The sequence below is a fragment of the Aquarana catesbeiana genome, linkage group LG04 (assembly GCF_042186555.1).
Source record: "Aquarana catesbeiana isolate 2022-GZ linkage group LG04, ASM4218655v1, whole genome shotgun sequence".
Classification (NCBI taxonomy): Eukaryota; Metazoa; Chordata; class Amphibia; order Anura; family Ranidae; genus Aquarana; species Aquarana catesbeiana.
The window spans coordinates 166,427,711-166,450,697 of NC_133327.1; the positions used below are offsets into that span (position 1 = coordinate 166,427,711).

General features: G+C 44.6%; 1 protein-coding gene across 1 annotated transcript in view; it reads right to left on the reverse strand.

Annotated features, from left to right (window-relative positions):
* Positions 1–22,987, reverse strand: part of LOC141139619 (glutathione hydrolase-like YwrD proenzyme) — a 114,371-nt gene that overhangs the window by 75,324 nt on the left and 16,060 nt on the right.

Genomic DNA, 22,987 nt, shown 5'->3' on the forward strand with positions numbered 1-22,987 from the left:
GATTGCTTTTACATGAAAGCCGACCGCTGGCTGAAAAGAATTATACCAAGATGATACCTAAACCTGCAGGCATCATTCTGGTATAACCACTCAACGTCCAGCAACATACCAGTACATTGCTGGTCCTTGTTAGGCATATATTGTAATCTTTTTTTTCCCATGCAGCCTGTGGGCTGAATGAAAAAAAAAGACTGATCGGTGGGTATGCCCACCATTACAATACCTCCCTTCATCCACCCCCTTCTAATGATGGGCATACATGCACCATTTATATATGCCAAAGCATGGGGGCATCCGCCCCAAAAGTTATGAGCAAATCGCTCCTCCACCCCTGCTTCGTGATATATGCACTTTTTTTTTTTTTTAACTGTGGTGGTGAAATCACCCCCTACAGCACTGGAGTCATGGCTTTATGTATCGTGGGAGCAAACGTTGTTGCTGTTAAGATAAATAAATCCACGCTGCAGCTGAATGGCGTACCTGAAAAACAAAAAAAAGGGTTAACAATAAAAACACAGTAAAGTATAAAAAAAAAAAAAAAATTACATACCTGAAAAGCAAACATGATAAAACATAACAATAAAACATTGCAGAATAGAATACAGTAAAAAAAGAGCAGAATAGAGAGAGAATAGAGAGACAGAGAGAACAATAAGACAAGTATTTGTTTTTCTTCTTTTATTTTTTTGTGTATTTACTTTTTTTTTTTTTTTTTTTTTTTTTTACACTTTTATTTGTAACTGTAACGGTTCGGTTCCAGGTTCAGGTCTTAAAATGTGATGGCATCTTGGGAGACCCTGTGAAAGTGTGCCTAGTCTGTGCAATGCTGTACCCTACCCTAAAACTCAACTAGTGTATGGTAGCGCTTAAAAACATTCACCAATGCAGAGACCAGGATTGTCAGGACAGGAGGGACAATAATAGCGGGTGTCACGCCTATATCCGTGCTTACAGACACAACATTTTCTTTGGGGGGCTCGTTGTGTAGGTGTACTCGGGAGGACATAAGGAAAATGCCCCATGCAGCCGGCTTACTGTATTTGGATTGGGAAGGTGAGGTGGAGCACCGTCTGGAAACAGAAGGGCTCAGACAATCTCTTCCTGGAATTTAAGGAAGGATCCAGTCCATCCTGAAGCACTGTATAGCACATGAGCGTTCAAAGCCAATTGAAATAAGTATACAGACACTTTTATACCAGCGTCTGGCCTTATGGGCAACTAGGTACGACGCCAACAACTGGTCGTTGAGGTCCACCCCTCCCATATTTTGGTTATATTCGTGGACACAGAGGGTTTCTCCACAACACCAGTTGTCTTAGTAATTTGGACCGTCGTGTCTGCATGAAGGGAGGTAAGAACGAAAACATTCTTATTATCCCTCCACTTCATAGCGAGCAAGTTATTACACTTCAAGCAGGCTCTCTCACCCAGCCTAAGATGGGAATCTACAAGCCGCTGGGTGAAACCAAAGGTGACACCAAGTCCCACACAATCTTGCCAGCGCTTCCTATGTAGTCAGGGCAGTTTGTAGGCTCTATGTGACCATCTCTTCCCTCGTAAATCATAAAACTACATGTATAGCCTGTGGCCCTGTCACAGAGCTTATACATCTTGACTCCCTATCTGGCACGCTTGCTGGGAAGATACTGTTTGAATGACAAGCGGCCAGAAAATTTAATCAGGGATTCATCAACGCAGACAACTTGATGGGGAGTAAACAAGTCTGCAAAACGTTGAAGTGGTTTACGAGGGGCCGAATTTTGTAGAGCCGATCGTATTCAGGGTCTCCACGAGGACGACAGAGTTCATTGTTGTTGAAGTGCATGAACCGCAAAATCTGCTCGTATCGTGCCCTGGTCATGGACACAGAGAACACGGGCATGTGGTAAATTGGGTCAGTGGACCAATATGACCGCAACTCACTTTTTTGGTTATGCCCATGAGGAGGGATGGGCCCAGGAAGATCTTAAATTCAGAAACCTTAATTGGTTTCCAATCTCTGGCAAGGGAGGACTGGGGATTAGTGGCGATGTATTGACCAGCATACAAATTGCTTTGGTCCACAATAGATCTATAGAGATCTTCGGTGAAAAACAGCGAATAAAAATCAAGTGACGTAAAATCAACTGTTTCCACCCGAATGCCGGGTCGGCCAGTGAATGGGGGAAGTACGGGTGCTTCAGAAGTGGTGGGTTCCCAATTAGGATTGGCAAATGCAGCAGGAAGGGCACTATGGGCTCGACGGGCCTGTCTTTGTCTTCTTGGTGGCAGCAGGACATCACTTGTGCTTGCCACCTCGCCAGCTTGAACTGCACCTTATGAGACTTGCCACATCACCGCTGGTGCTTGCCAGTTTACCAGAAGGAATAGCGGCGCTAGTACTACTCTGCTCCATACGAGAGCCCTGCGGTTATTGCACCTCAACAGCAGAAGATTGGGGTCTGGTACGCCTGACCTTGGCAGGGACCACAACTCCATCTGTCATGGAGCCGCTGTCTACAGGTTCTTATTCTGAGCCTGAATCTGACAGATGAGTGACTTCCTCTTCACCATCTGTCATGCTCAGAAACGTATAGGCTTCTTCACTACTGTACCTTCGATTTGCGATTTTGGGCTCTAAATTTAGTGGTACAGTAATGAGACTCACAGGTAAAAAAGCTCCTGACTGTCAGCGACTATCAAAATGCTACCAAAAAAAAAAAAACAAACTGTTAGCGATCAGGCCTGACTCTGGGAATGCTGCAGGTAAGTGTTTAGTGTTTTGTAAGTGACAGTGATCGATCCTGCACTCGAGTGGGCTGGGCTGGGCGGAGGGGCAAAACGCAGGTGCTAGCAGGTATCTGGGCTGATCCCGCTAACACTGCATTTTTGGGAACCCTAAACTGCTGGGGACGCAAGTATAGATCTGATAAGATCAGATATTGATCCGCTCAGATACTTTACCACTAAGGGAGGCGTATGCTGCATGCGTGGATGTTAGCGCTACTGGCACTAACCTGATGCTGCCTGGGGCAACGCAGACCCTAAAACCTAACTTATATAGGTAATAGGTAATAAACGGCGGGTGCCCTGACACTAGAAAACGAACTAACCAGCGTTACCCGTAACAGTTATACAGTGATCACTGGTGAAAGGGTTAACTAGGAGGCAATCAGGGGGTTAAAACCTTTACTAGGTAATATATGGGGGTACATGACGCTATAAAAACTTGACGCTGAACCTAAATACTTACCTGGCTAACTAGCGTCAAAATATCGGACCCCCCCCCCGCCCGCGGGCAGGGATGTACAGGTAAGCCCTTATGCCTGCCAGTGCCATCGTACATCGGCGTGCAGCGGTCGGCAACTGGTTAAAGTGATATTGAAAAGGAAAAAAAAAAAAAAAAACACAAAACACACAGACACACACAGACAGACTCATTTTATAGCATTTGCCTGCTCTGTGCAATGGTTTTGCACAGAGCAGCCCCGATCCTCCTGTTCTCGGGTCCCCCTTCGGCTCTCCTGGCTCCTCTTCGAGTGCGCCCATAGCAAGTCAATTTCTAGGGGGGCACTCGTGCATGCTCGCTCCCGAGCCCAGCTCTGTGTGCATTATCGCTGCTATAGACGCTAGCGATAATCACTGCCTTCTCCCAGCGTGGACAGCTTCCCCCGTCAGGAGAAGACAATGGCCTGGCAGGAGGGTTTCCTGCAATAACACAGTCCGTGTTGATGGGGGAATCAAGCGGTTGCAGGGAAGAAATTTGCTCCATGTATGGCCAGCGTTTTATTATTATACAGGATTTATATAGCGCCGACAGCTTACGCAGCGCTTTACAACATGAAGGCAGACAGTACAATTACAATACAATTCAATACAGGAGGAATTAGAGGGCCCTGCTCGTTAGAGCTTACAATCTAGGAGGGAGGGTCAAGTTATACAAGAGGGTAACAGCTGTGGGGGATGAGCTAATTGAGAAAACAGTGCAGTTGTTATGTCGGTTAGTAAGTTAGTGATGCGTGAGGAGACTGATGGAGTGAGTTGAGGAGTGGAGAGATAGATTTGTGTGTCGTCAGCGTAGAAATGATATTGAAAGCCGTGAAAAGCTATCAGCTGACCCAGGGAAGAGGCGTAGATTGAAAATAGAAGAGGTCCAAGAACATAACCTTGGGGGACCCCGAAATTCGCTCCATGTATGGCCAGCCTTAGTTCTACTAACCTCCGCTGCACTGGATGATTATGGCAGAGGGAGTGGGGGCAAAGATGAAGGAGAACTTCAACTGAAAGAAGAGGAATCAACACAAGGGACACATCCTGGCTGTAAGTCATGTCCCTTGTGCTTATTTTTCGGTTTTTCATTTTAGCGCCACTTAGGCCTTATTTATGGTAAACAAAAAAAACTCTCCATCCCTCTCCTTGACATTACAAAGAAGGGGAAAGCTAGATAGCATTTTTAAGCAGATAAGGCTCCGTGCACACTGGACTTAAAAAAAAAAAAAGTCGATTCTACAGTTGTTTGACATTTTTTTCTCCTGCCTCTAGAAGCACTTCTATTGTGTTCTACGTGTCTTTGCACTTTATGACTACTACAGGCGTTTTCTGTCAGGGACGTTCAGAAGCAGGAAAAAAAAAAAAACCTTCTATTGCATTTTCTGGAGAAGTTTAGGAGCTGTAAAAACGTCAGTCTCTCCTAAACGCCTCTTATCTCTTTTGAACATCAAGTTTCAACTTTTTTTTTTAGTAAAAATGCAATGCAGTGTGAAATGCATTCTGGTTATTTTGGGAGTGAGACATTTGCAGAGGGGCGTGTAGTGCAAAAAACGCCTATAAACTAAAATTCTTAAACTCTCATAGACTCACCTAACCTTTAAACAATATGCTTTCTATTTGGGTCTTTTATGCCACGTTTAAGCTAAAAACGTTGACGTTTTTTCTACTCCTAATGTGCATGGAGCCTGAAAAGGTAAGTAGCAGTTTTAAATATTAAATTCTGCTATGAGCATGGGAAAATGTAACACATATAAAGTAAGTCCCATTGATCCCAATTTAGGATAGTGGAAGTAAACTTTAAAGGGTACCTAGGAAAAAATTCACAACAGTCACTGATCTTAAAGGGCTTACTATCAAAAACCCTACTGTGCTCATAAAAATGAACACTTACACTAAGACCAAAATGCCAAAAGAGAATGTTTTTTAGGTGGTGAAAGGAAAAACTGGGAGTAGCAGGGAAAAGCATACAAACATTATGGAGGTTGTGAAATTGGTGGAACAAAACTCATAACTTTAGCTCTACAAAGAGAAATACTTGCCCCTGCATCACCCATAGTATTTTTTCAAGATGGTTGTTCAGTTGCCTATATCCATATACAAGTCTAGATTTACAGGACCCCCAGGCCTCTTATTGCCCTCAGTAAGACCACTGTTCTTTGTTGTCACATTTTCACATTGTTACAGGTGTGTCCTGTATATATGATGAAATTAGTATGTTATCATATTTTCCCCAAAGATATAAATACGCGCCCCCCCAAACCCCCACAGCTGTGATCTTTCTGCTGAGGGGGTAATAATGAGTGGCCCCACCTGTTACAGACACTCAAACATTTTGTCTAAGCCCACCATTTCTGCTCCCTTTATTCATAGAAGCTGTACTATCAGTGCACTCAATGAATTGCACTCTATAAATGGAATTAGCAGACCTTTCATTCATACAGTGCTTTTCATTGTGGGAACTAGAATACAGCCTCTATGAATTAAAGGGGGGGGGGGGGTGGAAAGGGCAGGTATAGCCAGCAATTTTGATGAGTGCATGTGTAGCAAGGTCCCAGGCCTCCTTCAGTCTGTCTAATGAGAACTTCCAGGGCCAGAGATAGCTGACATCCTTCTGTATATGGTGGATTGCAAGGCATAGCGGGTGTAATGCAAGATAGATTCATGGCCACCAGACACTTCTTGAATGCAAAGAGATTTTATTTCTCTTAACATAACTTTGGGAGAGGGGGTCAGGGACAGGACACCCTTAGGAATTTGCATGTCAATTAGCAGACTGAGACTTCTACAGGAGGACAGCCATGCGGGGAAAGGCATCCAGCAAGACGCCACATCTGCATGTGTAGGAATGCTGTCTCCTATGGCAACAGTCTAACAGTTTCTAACCCAAAGTGTAACAGTTCCTTCACTTCCACTACAATCACTTCTTGTAGTTCATTAGCCCACTGAGCTCCCAGTCTCTCACTAGACTAAATGATTCACTGCCACTGAATCCCTTGAGCTCCTCCAATCTTCACTGTAGTATCTTCAAGCATCACCCCCGCTTCTCTGCTGGGTCCCTAGCTTAGCACTCCAGATACTTCTCAAGCTTCACCCCACTGGACTGCTCGGTCCCTGGTTCAACACACAAGGCTGCTCTGCAAGTGTCACTTCCACTGGCTGGGTCCCTGGCTTGATACCTGCTGAAGTTTCCTGATTCTTCATCCTCCCCAGTTGGTGAGAATTCTGCTCTGGTACTTGCTTCAGCTACTCACTTTGATCCCTGGTAATAAGGTGGTTGGTCCCTTAGTGGCGACAGCTTCTCCGCTACCTCTGAGCACGACAGGTTCTACAGCCATCAGAACCATCAATTTTGGTTGACTGCAAGCCGCAATCCCAACCCTGCTCTGCCCTCTTGCTTCTGGATAGGCCCTCAGACAGCCTAGCAGCCAGATGTCCCTGGGACAGGCCCAAACTCTGGCCTAGCAGCCTGGGCAATATGACACACATCCACCCGTCGTCCAAGTGGCACAGATCACCTGACTCCACCCAAATATATAGGCTCTCCCAGCAGGCCAAAAGATTTAAGAAAACCCCTGCCCATTGGCCTAGACACCCCATATACCCATAATCTGACCTTGCAGTGCCGTTGTCTTATCTAATGCCACCAAGTGCCTGGCCACCTAGCGGCGAAAGAGAAGTGCAGCAATAACAAACAGACATAAGCCTCGTACACACAATCGGATTTTCCAATGGGACTTATGTGATGACAGGCTGTTTGCGGAAAATCCAACAGTTTGTACGCTCCATCGGACAATTGTTGTCGGATTTTCCGCGGACAAATGTTGGGTGGCAGGCTTAAAAATTTTTTCACAGACAAATGTCTGTTGTCGGATTTTCCGATCGCGTGTATACAAGTCTGTCAGACAAAAGTCCAAGTGATATCTAGTTTTCTAGTGTTATCAAGAATATTATGCTTTTTTTTTTGGGCACGTTACCACAACACCATTATCCCGTAGTTTTTAACCATTTGCCGACCACAGATACTCGTCGGCACAATGGCAGCGGTGGGCAAATGGGTATACCTGTACGTCCCCTTTAAATTAGTGGGCTAGTGGGCGCACGCGTGCCGCATACTGCGAGACCGTGCCCACAGACTCGATGTCCCGCGATTGTGTCATGGAGTAAACAAGGCATTTCCCTGTTCTGCCTAGCAACATGAGAAATCTACTGCTCCCTGTCATCGGGAGCAGTGATCTGTCATGTTGTAGTGAGCCCATCCATCCCCCCTACAGTTAGAATTACTCCCTAGGACACACTTAACCCCTTGATCGCCCCCTAGTGTTTAACCCCTTCCCTGCCAGTGTCATTTACACAGTAATCAGTGCATTTTTATAGCACTGATCGCTGTATAAATGACAATGGTCCCAAACTAGTGTCAAAAGTGTCCAATGTGTCAGTCATGATAAAAAAAAAAAAAAAAAGTTAGAAAGCAGATCACCCCCATTACTAAATAAAAATAAATAAATATGCCATAAACCTTTCCCCTATTTTGTAGACGCTATAACTTTTGCACAAATCAATAAACGCTTATTGCGATTTTTTTTTTTTTTTTTTTTTACCAAAAATATGTAGAAGAATCTATATTGGCCTAAAACGAGGAAAAAAAAAATTGTTATATATTTTTGGGATATTATAACAAATAGTAAAAAATATTGCTTTTTTTTTAAATTGTCACTTTATGTTTATAGCACAAAAAATAAAAGCCAGGAGGTTTTTATATTTTTAGGGGAAAAAAAAAAGTCGTCAATTTTGTTTTGGTGTAACGTCACACGACCGTGCAATTGTCAGTTAAAGCGACACAGTGCCGAAACGCAAAAAGTGCTCTGGTCAGGAAGGGGGTAAATCTTTCCGGGGCTGAAGTGGTTAAGATCAAAAGATACAACCATGTTGGTGCCCCTTGTTACATTTAAAAAAATACCATGTAAAATTAACTGCCTACTCCCAAACTGTCATTTGAAGTAAAACACATAGCCAAGTATTATTCGCCACAATTTTTTATTGTGCATTAAAAAAAAAAAAAAAAACAAATAAAATTAGACATGCTATCTGCCAATAGAACTTAACCAAAAAGTGCATTCTATGCATCCAAAATTATATAAAATCAAATCATTATTCAACCAAAAAAAAAAAAATAAGAGCCTCATGCATGTGTCCTGCTGCTTAACATAGGGGGTCAACAATGCCAAGAGTTGGTGAAAGCAGGGGTCCGTCTTCCGGAGATAATTTCAAAAAGCATCCGGATTATTCTCCTGGAGCTCCCGCAGCAAAGGCATATGACATAAGTGGTCATGAGTAATAAAGCAACCAATTTTTGGTCCAAGAAATCCATCTGTTCCTGGACTGGACTTGGGTCAAAACAATAACTCCAAGGCCAATAATACACGTTATCTCCTCCGATTCCGCAACATGTCTGGTTGACAAACGGCCGTTCAGAAACGAACTGAAAAGCGCAAATCACTCAAACTTCTACTAACACGAAATTAGCAGAAGGAGCCCAAAGGGTGACACCTGACAATTGAACTTCCTCTTTATCGACTCATAGTACATCCAGTACATCACTACGTTCATGTTTGTTGGCTGACAATTGTGTGCCGTTTGTATGCAAGACAAGTTTTTGGCCATCGCCCTTCAGACAAAAGTCCGAGGCTTTGCGAAAATCTGATCATGTGTACGAGGCTTTAGAGTTAAATCAATTGATCCTCAATTAGCCAAGGTAGCTATACCTGGCAGGTAAATTTAGGAGTAACCCTGCCTAAACACCAAGGTGCTACACATGTAACAGGTGGAGTCACTCCTATTAACTTCTGCAGCACCGAAAGTTCAAAGCAGTTACCAGCACACGGGACACATTTCATTCATGCAAGTACCATCCCTGGTGCCGATTTAAAAAAATACATAAATTTACTTAATCTTTAACGTAGTAGTCTTTCACAATTGCAGATCCTGCTTGAGACTACAGATATTAATTTAAGGCCAGTTCACACAGCAACTCTCAACAAAGTAGGCCTCCAGGTAGCCCAACTGAGGCCTTGACAAACCACAGGCACATGGCAGAATGGCCTAGGAGGCTTACAGCTCCCCTAGGCTGTGATCTCCTCCTCAGGGAAAAATAAAAATACCCTCTGCTCTTCATCCCAGAGTATTTAGAAACACTCCCAACCAACATCTGGGCACCTCTCCCCAGAGAGTGGCCAGGGCTATATGAATATTCAGCTGCTGACTAGACCCTTCCTGCCCACTAACTTCCAGAACTTTTTTGGACAACCAAGGGGAGGCAGTCAATCCTGCAGCCTCTGAAACACAGAACAGACCAGAATATTCAAAACACAACCACATTGACTACAGCGAGCCAAAACTAAAACCTACCCAACAACGAAATGCAGCTCCACTGAAAACAGTGAGCCAGAACTAAATTTACCTAATCCTAGCATGTACCTAGGAGGGTGCTACATAGATATTTAAGACCTATGAAGTACAATTTAAAAATATATTCTCACAGAGGCAACCATACATACATACATATTATCATTCATTACTCCATAAAATGTATGTTGAAATTGCAAGTTGACGAAATGTGTAATCTCTTGGTGATAACAAGGTGGAACTAATAATAGCTCAGGAAAATGATGACATAAGAGCAAATTATCACCTTATCACAGGAGGATAATGAAATCTAAAAATGCATCAGTCGCAGAAAATGTAAATTGTCCTGTCCATGTAGCTATACTAAAAACTTCCTTTAAAATGGAAATCAGGGACTAAACAGATATAGATATATTGCAGTTCTAAAGGAATCAGGAAAATTCTCTTACCAAAAACCTTCAGCTGTGTTCACACATATACAGCCGTGGTTTCAATGTGACAGTTCGGTGCATTTCTGTTTACTTGTTCAGGTGCGACTTTTTACCTGAAATCGCACCTGAACCTGACCCAAAAATGCACAGGACCCTTTTTAAAACTGCACCGCTGCTGCCCCACACGTGTGAACCGGTTCTATTGAGATTGTGCGATTCACATGTTATGCAAATTGGATGCGGTTAAAGATGCATCCAATTCGCATATATGTGAACCCAGCCTTCTGGTGAATTTTTTTTTTATCCAAAAAACTTTTATTGAAAATTAAATGCTTACAGTCCAAAGATCTACATTCCAGGCATTTATAACAGCATATACCTTTACAAGTTCCCTAAGAACCTTGCCTCATCTATACTGTTTGTCATTTATTTTGCATTGCTACACCATTCAAATAAGACCACCCTCACAAAATCTATTACTTCTATTATCAAATACCACTAAGCTCCCGGACTAATCCTCTATAGCAGCCCACCCCACCCAACTTAATTTAACAGAATATCGGAGTGTGCAATCCCTTCAGCCCATGTTAAGTCGCAAGAGTCTATCCATGACTAGGTCCTCCGGGGCCAGTCCCGGGGTTCCCAGCCATGGCTCTCACAGTTTTTCAAATTTAATGGCAAAACCTCTATGTTGGTATATAATTTTCTCCATTCGTAACGTGTTACCTACTGCAGTAATCCATTCCTTAACCGATGGGGGTGATTCAGACTTCCAATGCAACATGATCAACTTACGAGCCACAAAGAGGGCCCTAGTAAGAGCTTCTCTGGTGTGTGGTTCCCACTCAAACTCGTCCAGCAGATTCAAAATGCATTGTCTAGGGTCCAGAGGAATCTGCACCCCAAACACTGCAGAAAGGACATCTATCACCCCCCTCCAGTATACATGCAGTTTGGGGCAACGCCAGAGCATACGTATGAACTCACCATGGTCCCTTTTGCATCTAGTGCACAAAGGGGTGGGTATCAGTCCCATGGCATACAATCTATGAGGCGTGTAATATACTCTCAGAAGTGTATACAATTGTGTCATCCTTTGTGTCACATTCAAGGAACAAACAGCCACTGATTGTAGGGCATCCTCCCACTGATCCTCATCCAGGGGTCCTATGTCCTATGTCCTATGTAAAAGAGGGTGTTTTAAGAGGTACTTGCTCAGTAGTGTGCAATAACACTGGGAGATGAATCCTTTAGATATCTCTGCAGTCTTAAGTTGAGAAAGAATGGGAGTAGGATCCATATGCCACTCAGAGGTCCTAGACTGGGCTATGAAAGCATGTCTGAGTTGCATATAGTAGAATTGCATATGTTGTGGTAACCCATATTTCTCTCTCAAAGTTTCAAAAGACAATAATTTCCCATTACTAGTAACTTGAATCAAGTAAAAAATGCCATGTCTCTTCCACCTTTCCGCGTGTTGCAATTTGGCCAGCTCAGGGTAGGACTCATTTGCCCAGATAGGGCTGAATTCATTGAAGCCTGCTGTCCCTTGTAGATAACTAACTTTGTTCCATATTTTCTGTATTAGGCTATATGTGGGGAAGCTTTTTTGGGGTTTACCAAAGGCCGATGCCTCCAGAGCAGTTGGAATTGATTTCCCACCTACTGTATGGAGCATGATACATTTTTAAGCACTAGGGGATCTGTCTGCTGAATCTCCCTCCAGAACCATGGTGCCTATCAAGTGTTGCAGTTGTGATGCCAAATAATACTGCCATGGATTCGGGAGTGCAAGGCCACCGTCATCTTTAGGGCATTGCAAATGCTCTAACTTTATCCTGGGGGGTCTGTTTTTCCAAATTAGTTCACGGAATATAGCGTTAACTATCCTGAAGGTCTTTAGTGGGATCACTACTGGGGAATTATGTAGCATGTATAGCAATTGGGGCATCAGAATCATTTTAATTAGATTCACTCTGCCCGCGACTGACATACACAAGGTATTCCACGTTTTAACCCGCAGGCGAAATCTGGCCAGTAGCGGGGAAATATTTAGTTGACCATAGTCCCTAATTCGGGGCGACACCCATATCCCCAGATATTTAAAGAAAGTGGCCACCGGGATATCCCCCACTCGCTCTCCATCTTGTAATTTGACCTCATCTAGGGGCATCAGGGCAGATTTAGTCCAATTTATTTTCAGCCCTGAGAATTCCCCAAAATGAATCACTGTTTCCATCGTGTTCCTCAGGGATTGCTCCATATCCCCCAACAGAATCATTGTATCATCGGCATAGAGCATCACCTTCTCCCGTCTATCTCCATAGCAGAAGCCTGTGATATCCCCATGATCTCCAATCTTGATTGCCAGTGGTTCTAGTGCCAGGGCAAACAGCAGGGGGGACAAAGGGCACCCCTGCCACGTGCCCCGGCCTAAGGTAAATGGAAGTGACAGTCTGCCAGCCTCTCTACTGACTGCTTGAGGGCAATGATACAACAAGCGCACCCAGGTAATGTATACATCACCAAAGCCAAATCGCTTCAGTACCTCCCAAAGATAAGGCCATTCCACGCTGTCAAATGCTTTCATAGTATCTAATGACAGAAGAGCCCTGTTACCCCTATTATCAGCATGGGATTGCATGTTAACCACTTCAGCCCCGGAAGGTTTTACCCCCTTCCTGACCAGAGCACTTTTTACAATTCGGCACTGCGTCGCTTTAACTGCTAATTGCGCGGTCATGCAATGCTGTACCCAAACGAAATTTGCGTCCTTTTCTTCCCACAAATAGAGCTTTCTTTTGATAGTATTTGATCACCTCTGCCGTTTTTATTTTTTGCGCTATACACGGAAAAAGACCGAAAATTTTGAAAAAAAATGATATTTTCTACTTTTTGTTCTAAAAAAAATCCAATAAACTCAATTTTAGTCATACATTTAGGCCAAAATGTATTCGGCCACATGTCTTTGGTAAAAAAAATGTCAATAAGTGTATATTTATTGGTTTGCGCAAAAGTTATAGCGTCTACAAACTAGGGTACATTTTCTGGAATTTACACAGCCTTTAATTTATGACTGCCTATGTCGTTTCTTGAGGTGCTAAAATGGCAGGGCAGTACAAAACCCCCACAAATGACCCCATTTTGGAAAGTAGACACCCCAAGGAATTTGCTGAGAGGCATGTTGAGCCCATTGAATATTCATTTTTTTTGTCCCAAGTGATTGAACAATGACAAAAAAAAAAAAAAATTACAAAAAGTTGTCACTAAATGATATATTGCTCACACAGGCCATGGGCATATGTGGAATTGCACCCCAAAATACATTTAGCTGCTTCTCCTGAGTATGGGGATACCACATGTGTGAGACTTTTTGGGAGCCTAGCCGCGTACGGGGCCCCGAAAACCAATCACTGCCTTCAGGATTTCTAAGGGCGTACATTTTTGATTTTACTCCTCACTACCTATCACAGTTTTGAAGGCCATAAAATGCCCAGATGACATAAAACCCCCCCAAATGACCCCATTTTGGAAAGTAGACACCCCAAGCTATTTGCTTTGAGGCATGTTGAGTCCATGGAATGTTTTATATTTTGACACAAGTTGCGGGAAAGTGACAAATTTTTTTTTTTTTTTTTTTTTTTTGCACAAAGTTGTCACTAAATGATATATTGCTCACACAGGCCATGGGCATATGTGGAATTGCACCCCAAAATACATTTAGCTGCTTCTCCTGAGTATGGGGATACCACATGTGTGGGACTTTTTGGGAGCCTAGCCGCGTACGGGACCCCGAAAACCAATCACTGCCTTCAGGATTTCTAAGGGCGTACATTTTTGATTTTACTCCTCACTGCCTATCACAGTTTCGGAGGCCATGGAATGCCCAGGTGGCACAAACCCCCCCCAAATGACCCCATTTTGGAAAGTAGACACCCCAAGCTATTTGCTGAGAGGCATGGTGAGTATTTTGCAGCTCTCATTTGTTTTTGAAAATAAAGAAAGACGAGAAAAAAAAATTTTTTTTTTTCTTTTTTCAATTTTCAAAACTTTGTGACAAAAAGTGAGGTCTGCAAAATACTCACTATACCTCTCATCAAATAGCTTGGGGTGTCTACTTTCCAAAATGGGGTCATTTGGGGGGTTTTTTTGCCACCTGGGCATTCCATGGCCTCCGAAACTGTGATAGGCAGTGAAGAGTGAAATCAAAAATTTACGGCCTTAGAAAGCCTGAAGGCGGTGCTTGGTTTTCGGGGTCCCGTACGCGGCTAGGCTCCCAAAAAGTCCCACACATGTGGTATCCCCGTACTCAGGAGAAGCAGCAGAATGTATTTTGGGGTGTAATTTCACATATTCCCATGGCATGTTTGAGCAATATATCATTTAGTGACAACTTTGCGCAAAAAAAAATAAAAAAAATAAAAAATTGTCTCTTTCCCGCAACTTGTGTCACAATATAAATTATTCCATGGACTCAACATGACTCTCAGCAAATAGCTTGGGGTGTCTACTTTCCAAAATGGGGTCATTTGGGGGGGTTTTGAACTGTCCTGGCATTTTATGCACAACATCTAGAAGCTTATGTCACACATCACCCACACTTCTAACCACTTGAAGACAAAGCCCTTTCTGACACTTATTGTTTACATAAAAAAATAATTTTTTTTTGCAAGAAAATTACTTTGAACCCCCAAACATTATATATTTTTTTTAAAGCAAATGCCCTACAGATTAAAATGGTGGGTGTTTCATTTTTTTTTTTCACACAGTATTTGCGCAGCGATTTTTCAAACGCATTTTTTGGGGAAAAAACACACTTTTTTACATTTTAATGCACTAAAACACACTATATTGCCCAAATGTTTGATGAAATAAAAAAGATGATCTTAGGCCGAGTACATGGATACCAAACATGACATGCTTTAAAATTGCGCACAAACGTGCAGTGGCGACAAACTAAATACATTTTTAAAAGCCTTTAAAAGCCTTTACAGGTTACCACTTTAGATTTACAGAGGAGGTCTACTGCTAAACTTACTGCCCTCGATCTGACCTTCGCGGCGATACCTCACATGCATGGTGCAATTGCTGTTTACATTTGACGCCAGACCGACGCTTGCGTTCGCCTTAGCGCGAGAGCAGGGGGGACAGGGGTGCTTTTTTTTTTTTTTTTTTTTTTTCTTTATTATTATTATTTTTTTATCTTATTTTTAAACTGTTCCTTTCATTTTTTTTTTTTTTTTAATCATTTTTATTGTTATCTCAGGGAATGTAAATATCCCCTATCATAGCAATAGGTAGTGACAGGTACTCTTTTTTGCAAAAATTGGGGTCTATTAGACCCTAGATTTCTCCTCTGCCCTCAAAGCATCTGACCACACCAAGATCGGTGTGATAAAATGCTTTCCCAATTTCCCAATGGCGCTGTTTACATCCGGCGAAATCTAAGTCCTAAAATGCTCGTAGCTTCCGGTTTCTTAGGCCATAGAGATGTTTGGAGCCACTCTGGTCTCTGATCAGCTCTATGGTCAGCTGGCTGAATCACCGGCTGCATTTTCAGGTTCCCTGTTGAGACAGGAGAGCCAGAGAAAAACACGGAAGACGTTGGGGGGGGAGGGGCATTCCCTCCCACTGCTTGTAAAAGCAGTCTAGAGGCTAATTAGCCGCTAGGATTGCTTTTACATGAAAGCCGACCGCTGGCTGAAAAGAATGATACCAAGATGATACCTAAACCTGCAGGCATCATTCTGGTATAACCACTCAAAGTCGTGAATGGCGTACCTGAAGACAAAAAAATGGTTAACAATAAAGCACAGTAAACGGTAAGGTATAAAAAATTGCATACCTGAAAAGCAAACATGATAAAACATAATAACAATAAAACATTGCAGAATATAATACAGTAAAAAAGAACAGAACAATAGAGAGAGAATAGAGAGAGAGAGAGAACAATAAAACGACAACTATTTTTTTTTTATTTTATATTTTTGTATGTGTTTTTTTTTTTTTACACTTTTTTTTGTAACTAACTTTTATAACTGTAACCGGTTCCAGGTTCGGGTCTCTCAAAATGCGATGGCATTTTGGGAGACCCTGTGAAAGTGTGCCTAGTCTGTGGAATGCTGTACCCTACGCTAATACTCAACTAGTGCATGGTAGCGTTCAAAATATTCACCAATGCAAAGACCAGGATTGTCAGGACAGGAGGGACAATAATAGCGGGTGTCACGCCTATATCCGCGCTTGCTGCAGACACGACATCTTTTTTGGGGGGTTCGTTGGGTAGGGGTACTCGAGAGGACATAAAGAAAATGCCTCTCATGCAGCCGACTGCATTTGGTTGGGGATGTGAATGGGGGAAGTACGGGCGCTGCAGAAGTGGTGGGTTCCCAATTAGGATTGGCGAATGCAGCAGGAAGGGCACTATGGGCACGACGGGCCTGTGTTTGTCTTCTTGGTGGCAGCGGGACACTACTTGTGCTTGCCACCTCACCAGCTTGAACTGCACTTATGGGACTCGCCACGTCACCAAGTGTTACTGCAGTGCTGGTTTGACTACGACCGGGGTGTACTAGGCTGCTGGTGCTTGCCAGTTCACCAAAACGCTACCAAAAAAACTGTTAGCGATCGCAAGGATCAGGCCTGACTCTGCGAACGCTGCAGTTATGCGTTTAGTGTTTTGTAAGTGTCAGTGATCGATCGATACTGCACTTGGGTGGGCTGGGCTGGGCCGGGCGGAGGGGCAAAACGCAGGTGCTAGCAGGTATCTGGGCTGATCCCGCTAACACTGCGTTTGTGGGAACCCTAAACTGCTGGGGACGCTAGTATAGATCTGATCGGATCAGATATTGATCCAATCAGATACTATACCACTAAGGGAGGCGTATGCTGCGTGCGTGGGTGTTAGCGGTACTGGCGCTAACCTGACGCTGCCTGGGGCTGGTGCTTGCCAGTTCACCAAAACGCTACCAGAAAAACTGTTAGCGATCGCAGGGATCAGGCCTGACTCTGCGAACGCTGCAGTTATGTGTTTAGTGTTTTGTAAGTGTCAGTGATCGATCGATACTGCACTTGGGTGGGCTGGGCTGGGCCGGGCGGAGGGGCAAAACGCAGGTGCTAGCAGGTATCTGGGCTGATCCCGCTAACACTGCGTTTGTGGGAACCCTAAACTGCTGGGGACGCTAGTATAGATCTGATCAGATCAGATATTGATCCGATCAGATACTATACCACTAAGGGAGGTGTACGGTGCGTGCGTGGGTGTTAGCGGTACTGGCGCTAATCTGACGCTGCCTGGGGCTGGTGCTTGCCAGTTCACCAAAACGCTACCAAAAAAACTGTTAGCGATCGCAGGGATCAGGCCTGACTATGCGAACGCTGCAGTTATGCGTTTAGTGTTTTGTAAGTGACAGTGATCGATCGATACTGCACTTGGGTGGGCCGGGCAGAGGGGCAAAACGCAGGTGCTAGCGGGTATCTGGGCTGATCCCGCTAACACTGCGTTTTCGGGAACCCTAAACTGCTGGGGACGCTAGTATAGATCTGATCGGATCAGATATTGATCCGATCAGATACTATACCACTAAGGGAGGCGTATGCTGCGTGCGAGGGTGTTAGCGGTACTGGCGCTAATCTGACGCTGCCTGGGGCGACGCATATCACCGCCGGGCGATCAGGGGGCTAAACCTTTATTAGGTAATAAACGGCGGGTGCCCTGACACTATAAAAAATAAACAAACTAACCAGCGTCACCCGTAACACTTATATGGTGATCAGTGGTGAAAGGGTTAACTAGGGGGCAATCAAGGGGTTAAAACATTTATTAGATAGTATATGGGGGTCCCTGTCGCTATAAAACGCTGACGGCGAACCTAAATATTTACGTCTCTAACTAGCGTCACCAGCGACACTAATACAGCGATCAGAAAAATGATCGCTTAGTGACACTGGTGACAGGGGGTGATCAAGGGGTTAAAACTTTATTAGGGGGGGTTAGGGGGGTACCCTAGACCTAAAGGGGGGTAATACTCACTGCCCTAACACTGTAACTGTCACAAACTGACATTATGCAGTAATCAGAAAAAAAAAAAAAAAAAAAAAAAAAAAATACTGCTAATGTCAGTTTGTGACGGGGGGGGGGGGGTGATTGGGGGGGGATCGGGGGGCGATCGGGGGGGGATCGGGGGTGTAAGGTATGCCTGGCATGTTCTACTGTGTGTGTTTGTGTTGTGTAGACTTACATGTCTTCTCTCCTCGGCGCTGGGACGGAAACTGCCAGACCGAGGAGAGATGACATCACATCCTCTGCCTGTGTGAAACTACACACAGGCAGAGGAGGATTCCCATTGGCTGGGAGCGATCGCGAGGGGGGGGCCACGATCGGATGGTCTCCCCCTCGCCTCCCGACGCTCCCAGTCAGATGCCGACCGCCGATGGCACCGGGGGGGGGTCCGATCGGACCCCCCGCCCGCGGGAGGCAGATCACGTACAGGTACGTGATTCTGCCTGCCCGTGCCATTCTGCCGACGTATATATACGTTAGGCGGTCGGCAAGTGGTTAAGGAATAGCCTTCTTAGGTTTATCGCTGTGGACTTATTGGGCATAAATCCCACCTGGTCCGGGTGTATAACTGAAGAGATTACCTTGTTTAACCTAAGGGCTAGTATTTTTGCCAGTATTTTAATATCCGACTGAAGTAACGATATCGGCCTATACGAGGCCGGATCTACTGGATCCTTCCCCTGTTTTAAAATCAACACAATATGGGCTTGAGACATAGAAGGTGGAAGGACAGACTGTACCTTAGCTGCATTAAACACTTCCAACAATTTGGGTAGCAATACCTCAGAGTAGCTTTTGTAAATCTCCATGGGGATATCATCCCCCCCAGGGGCTTTACAATTAGGAAACGCTGCCACCGCTACTTGCAGCTCCTCCAGGGATAATGGAGAGTCTAACTCCTTACATTGAGAAGTTGAAAGCTGCGGGAAAGCAATTTCATCCAAATAACTATACAATTCCCCAGAGCTATGCACCGAGGCTGGGCGATACAATGCGTCATAAAACTCTGCTAGTGTTTTTAGTATTAAATCAGGAGAGTGTACCAACTGCCCCCCAGTGTTTTTTATGGTTCCAATAACTGGAGATTTCTGTTCTGAATTAGCAATTCTAGCCAAAAGACGGCCTGTTTCCCCCTCCTCAAAAAAAGCGGTTTTGGAAAAAACCCTCTTTTCCGCCGTCGAGGCCAGGAGGTGCTCATAAGCCGATTGAGCCGCCTGCCAAGCCCCCCTAGCGGAATCAGTGGGATCCTGCACATATTTCACCTCCAGGGACTGGACCTGTACCTCCAGATCTTCTCTAAAAGCTTCAGAATGCTTTTTAACCTTGGTGACTTCATTGTTTAGCAACCGTCTTAAATAGGATTTAAATGTCAACCACTCTGCCAGAACAGCGGCTGAATTAGGCTGGTGCTTAAAAAATTTCTGGATGCTCCCCACTAGTTCCTCGGGGGATGTAAACCGCTGAAGCCAAAAGGCATTACATTTCCAGGGAGCTTTTGACAGTGTAGAAGCCTGTGTCACAATAAGGTTTATTACCATATAGGAGCGATCCGATACACACCTGGGTTTGTAAGAGATGTCAGAAACCGAGGGGAGCATAGCTTAGTTCCCAACAGCTAAATCTATCCTGGATAGCGACCCGTGGGTTTTTGAAAAGCAGGAGAATTGTTTAATTGCAGGGTTTCTGTATCTCCATATGTCTAACCATCCCAGCTCCTGTAATAGCCTAGCAAGAGGTGTTACCCTGCGTGGAACCTGTAGACCCGGAGGTGGATGCTTGTCCAAACCGGGGTCCAGCCAACTATTAAAGTCCCCCACATGCAGCATAGGGAGGTTCGGCTTTCCCCCCAAAAACTCCAGGAGAAGCCGAAGCACCCGTGCATCAAATGGAGGAGGTATATACACACAGGCCAAAATACATTGCAAAGTATCAATGCGACAGTGTAAAAAAACACAAATCTCCCCTCTGAATCTATTTTAGATGCATATTCCTGAAAATCCAGGGATCTGTGTATCACTACACTCACACCCTGAGAAAAGGAGGTGTGAGTGGAGTGATAGGCCCATCCTATCCAATCCATGCATATTTCAGGCAACTCTTAGTCTCCACAGTCAAGTGTGTTTCCTGTAGGCATAAGATAGCAGGATAAAACTTTTTTAGACAAGTAAATATCATTGTACTTTTAAGGGGGGAGTTCATGCCCCTAACATTCCAAGAAATCAAAGACGAAGATCCCGCCATTGTAGAAGCAAAGACATCAGCAAGCTGGGGCTTTCAATATTCATCTATGTGGCAAGTCCATGGAAGCAATGATAGATAGAGTTGCAGTGGGCTGTTGAATTGTCTAGGAGGCTAGTATGCAAAAGAAGGTAAGTCTCTGGACTGTAGAATAGTGTACACTGTGAACGACAACTAGGCACAACGATGCCATCAAACTTTAGATCCAATGTAGCAGGGTAAGACCATGTCGGGCACACCTCACTGACGTTAGTGCCCGCCAGTATGGAGCAAAATAGTAGGAACATCCAAAACAACTTCGCCCACCGGGCAAAGCCTTGCCTGGCAACACAGCCTAAAGATAGGCCAACTGATTGATCTCGCATTGCCAACGAAACAAAGAGATGTGTAGTCAAAAAATAAAGAAAATCACAGTTCTTTTCCCCAGCATTTCTAAAAATGAAATATATCCCCGGCATTCAAACAAGGGAAAGAAGAGCCAAATATGCTGAAGGATGGCAATGAGGAAGACAGGTATGGGCAACTACCTAGCCATATGAAAAATTGCAGCATCCTGACCAGCTGATTTACTTGGTATCCTTGACTGCATGTCAGGGCCAGTCACCCTCTGCATCCGCCCGATGGTGTCGCAGGGCTTGTTCATTGTGATCCAACCACATCGCTGCTTCTCTAGCTGACTCAAAGAACTGAGCATGCCCGTCTGCCGTCACACGCAGTTTAGCCGGGTAGAGCATAGCATATGGTAATTGCAGGGCCCTCAGACTTTTCTTGACCTCCCCGAATTTCGCTCTACTTCTCTGCACCTCCGTGGAGAAGTCAGGCTAGAAGGACACTCTGACGCCATTGAACTTAATATTCGCCTTCTCGCGTGCACAACGTAATATAGCTTCCCTGTCCTGGTAGTGTAGTAGCTTGACCAGCATTGACCTGGGAGGGGCCCCCTGCAGGGGAGGCCGGCCTGGGACCCTGTGGGCTCTCTCCACTGTGAAGAAGGGGGAAAATGCGTCCCGGCCAAAGATCTCAATAAACCAATTTTCCACAAAGGTAGTGGGATCTTTACCCGCAGATTTTTCGGGGAGCCCCACAATGCGAACTTTATTCCTGCGTAAACGATTTTCAGTGTCCTCAGCTCTATTATAAGTGTCTTGGGCCATGCAGTGTGCTGCTCTGGCTTCTTGTGAAAGTGGAGGTAGTCTGTCTTCTATGTCACTAACTCTCGTTTCCACTGCTGTGGCTCTTTCCCTGACCTTTTGCAGGTCTTGTCTGAGAAATGACATCTCTTCTCTAACACCCCCCAACTGATCTTTCATGACAATGACTGCAGCTGTGCACATATGAACTGCTTTCAGAATTTCAGCTAATGTTGCTTGCTCCAGAGTCTCTGATGTATCTTCTGGGGGGGGGCGAGCTTCAGCCTCCATGAAGAGGTTAGGAGTGCTAACTGTGTCCATTTCTCAGTCTGCTTGTGCTGGCATGTCAGCCTCTCCCCCTCTGTGACCTGAACCCCCCCGCATCCACCGCCCCGGGACCCTGTATTTTCTGGGTATAGTATAGGATATCTCTATACTGCTCCTTACCCGATGACTTCAGGGTTTTCCTGCTGCTGCCTTCTTTTAGCTTATCTGCCGTCCGGGGTGCGCTCTGTGCCAGGGCTGCAGGCGTGGCGGCGCCATCTTGGGAGTTCGGTCCCGCCATCTCAGACAGGCCTCGGCGGGTTTTCCCTCTTGTGCAGAGGGCCGGCGGTGGGTCTGGGGGGTACTGGGACTCGGTAGCCAGCTGGGGGGCCGAAGAAAGCAGGATCAGGGATGCCAGGGAAGGATCAATGGACAGATCAGGCAGGAGCTGTGAGAAGTGCGTCCTCTCACATGCCGGTCTTGGCCACGCCCCCGCCTTCTGGTGAATTAAAGTAGATCTGAAGCCCAACTGGATTTTGCTCTATGTCACGCAGGGTGGATAAAAATCATTGAAAAAAAAAAAAAAAAGTATTTTTGATTTTTTTTATCAAATTTCAATAAAATGCTTTTGGAGTATAAAATCTATCTAAAGATAGTTTTCTATTTAAGATGCATTAATAATTTAGTTCATTCAGCATGAAATGGAGCTTCGTTATATAGCATGAGGCTGTATATTCTGCAATATTTACATTCAATGAATCCAAGCTCTGCAAGCGGAGATAACATGCACTGAATTGATGCATTCACACAATTTCACAGTAACTACCAGTAAGAAGGAGTCCTTACATTTAAAGAGCACCTGTCATTTCAGATCCATCATGGCAGCGCCTGTTAGCGGGCATCCAGTCACCTGCTGACGTCATGTCCCTCACCTTGTTGTGTCACTGCCTCATCACCAGCCGTCCCATTAAATTAGTAAATGGGACTGTCGGTGAGTCAACATCGCGTCAGAGATCACAGTTGCTCTCTAAAAATTATGATTTAAATAAAGTTGAATTAAATCAAGCCGTTTTACTAGGGGTTTAAATCAAATCCACCCTGGTGTCACGTATCAATTGCTTGTCTATTTACACTCAAATGCTCCTTTGTTATCTGCACATCATTGCTCAGGACTGGCTTCCTGTGGGCACAGTAACTTGTAGTCTTTCCAC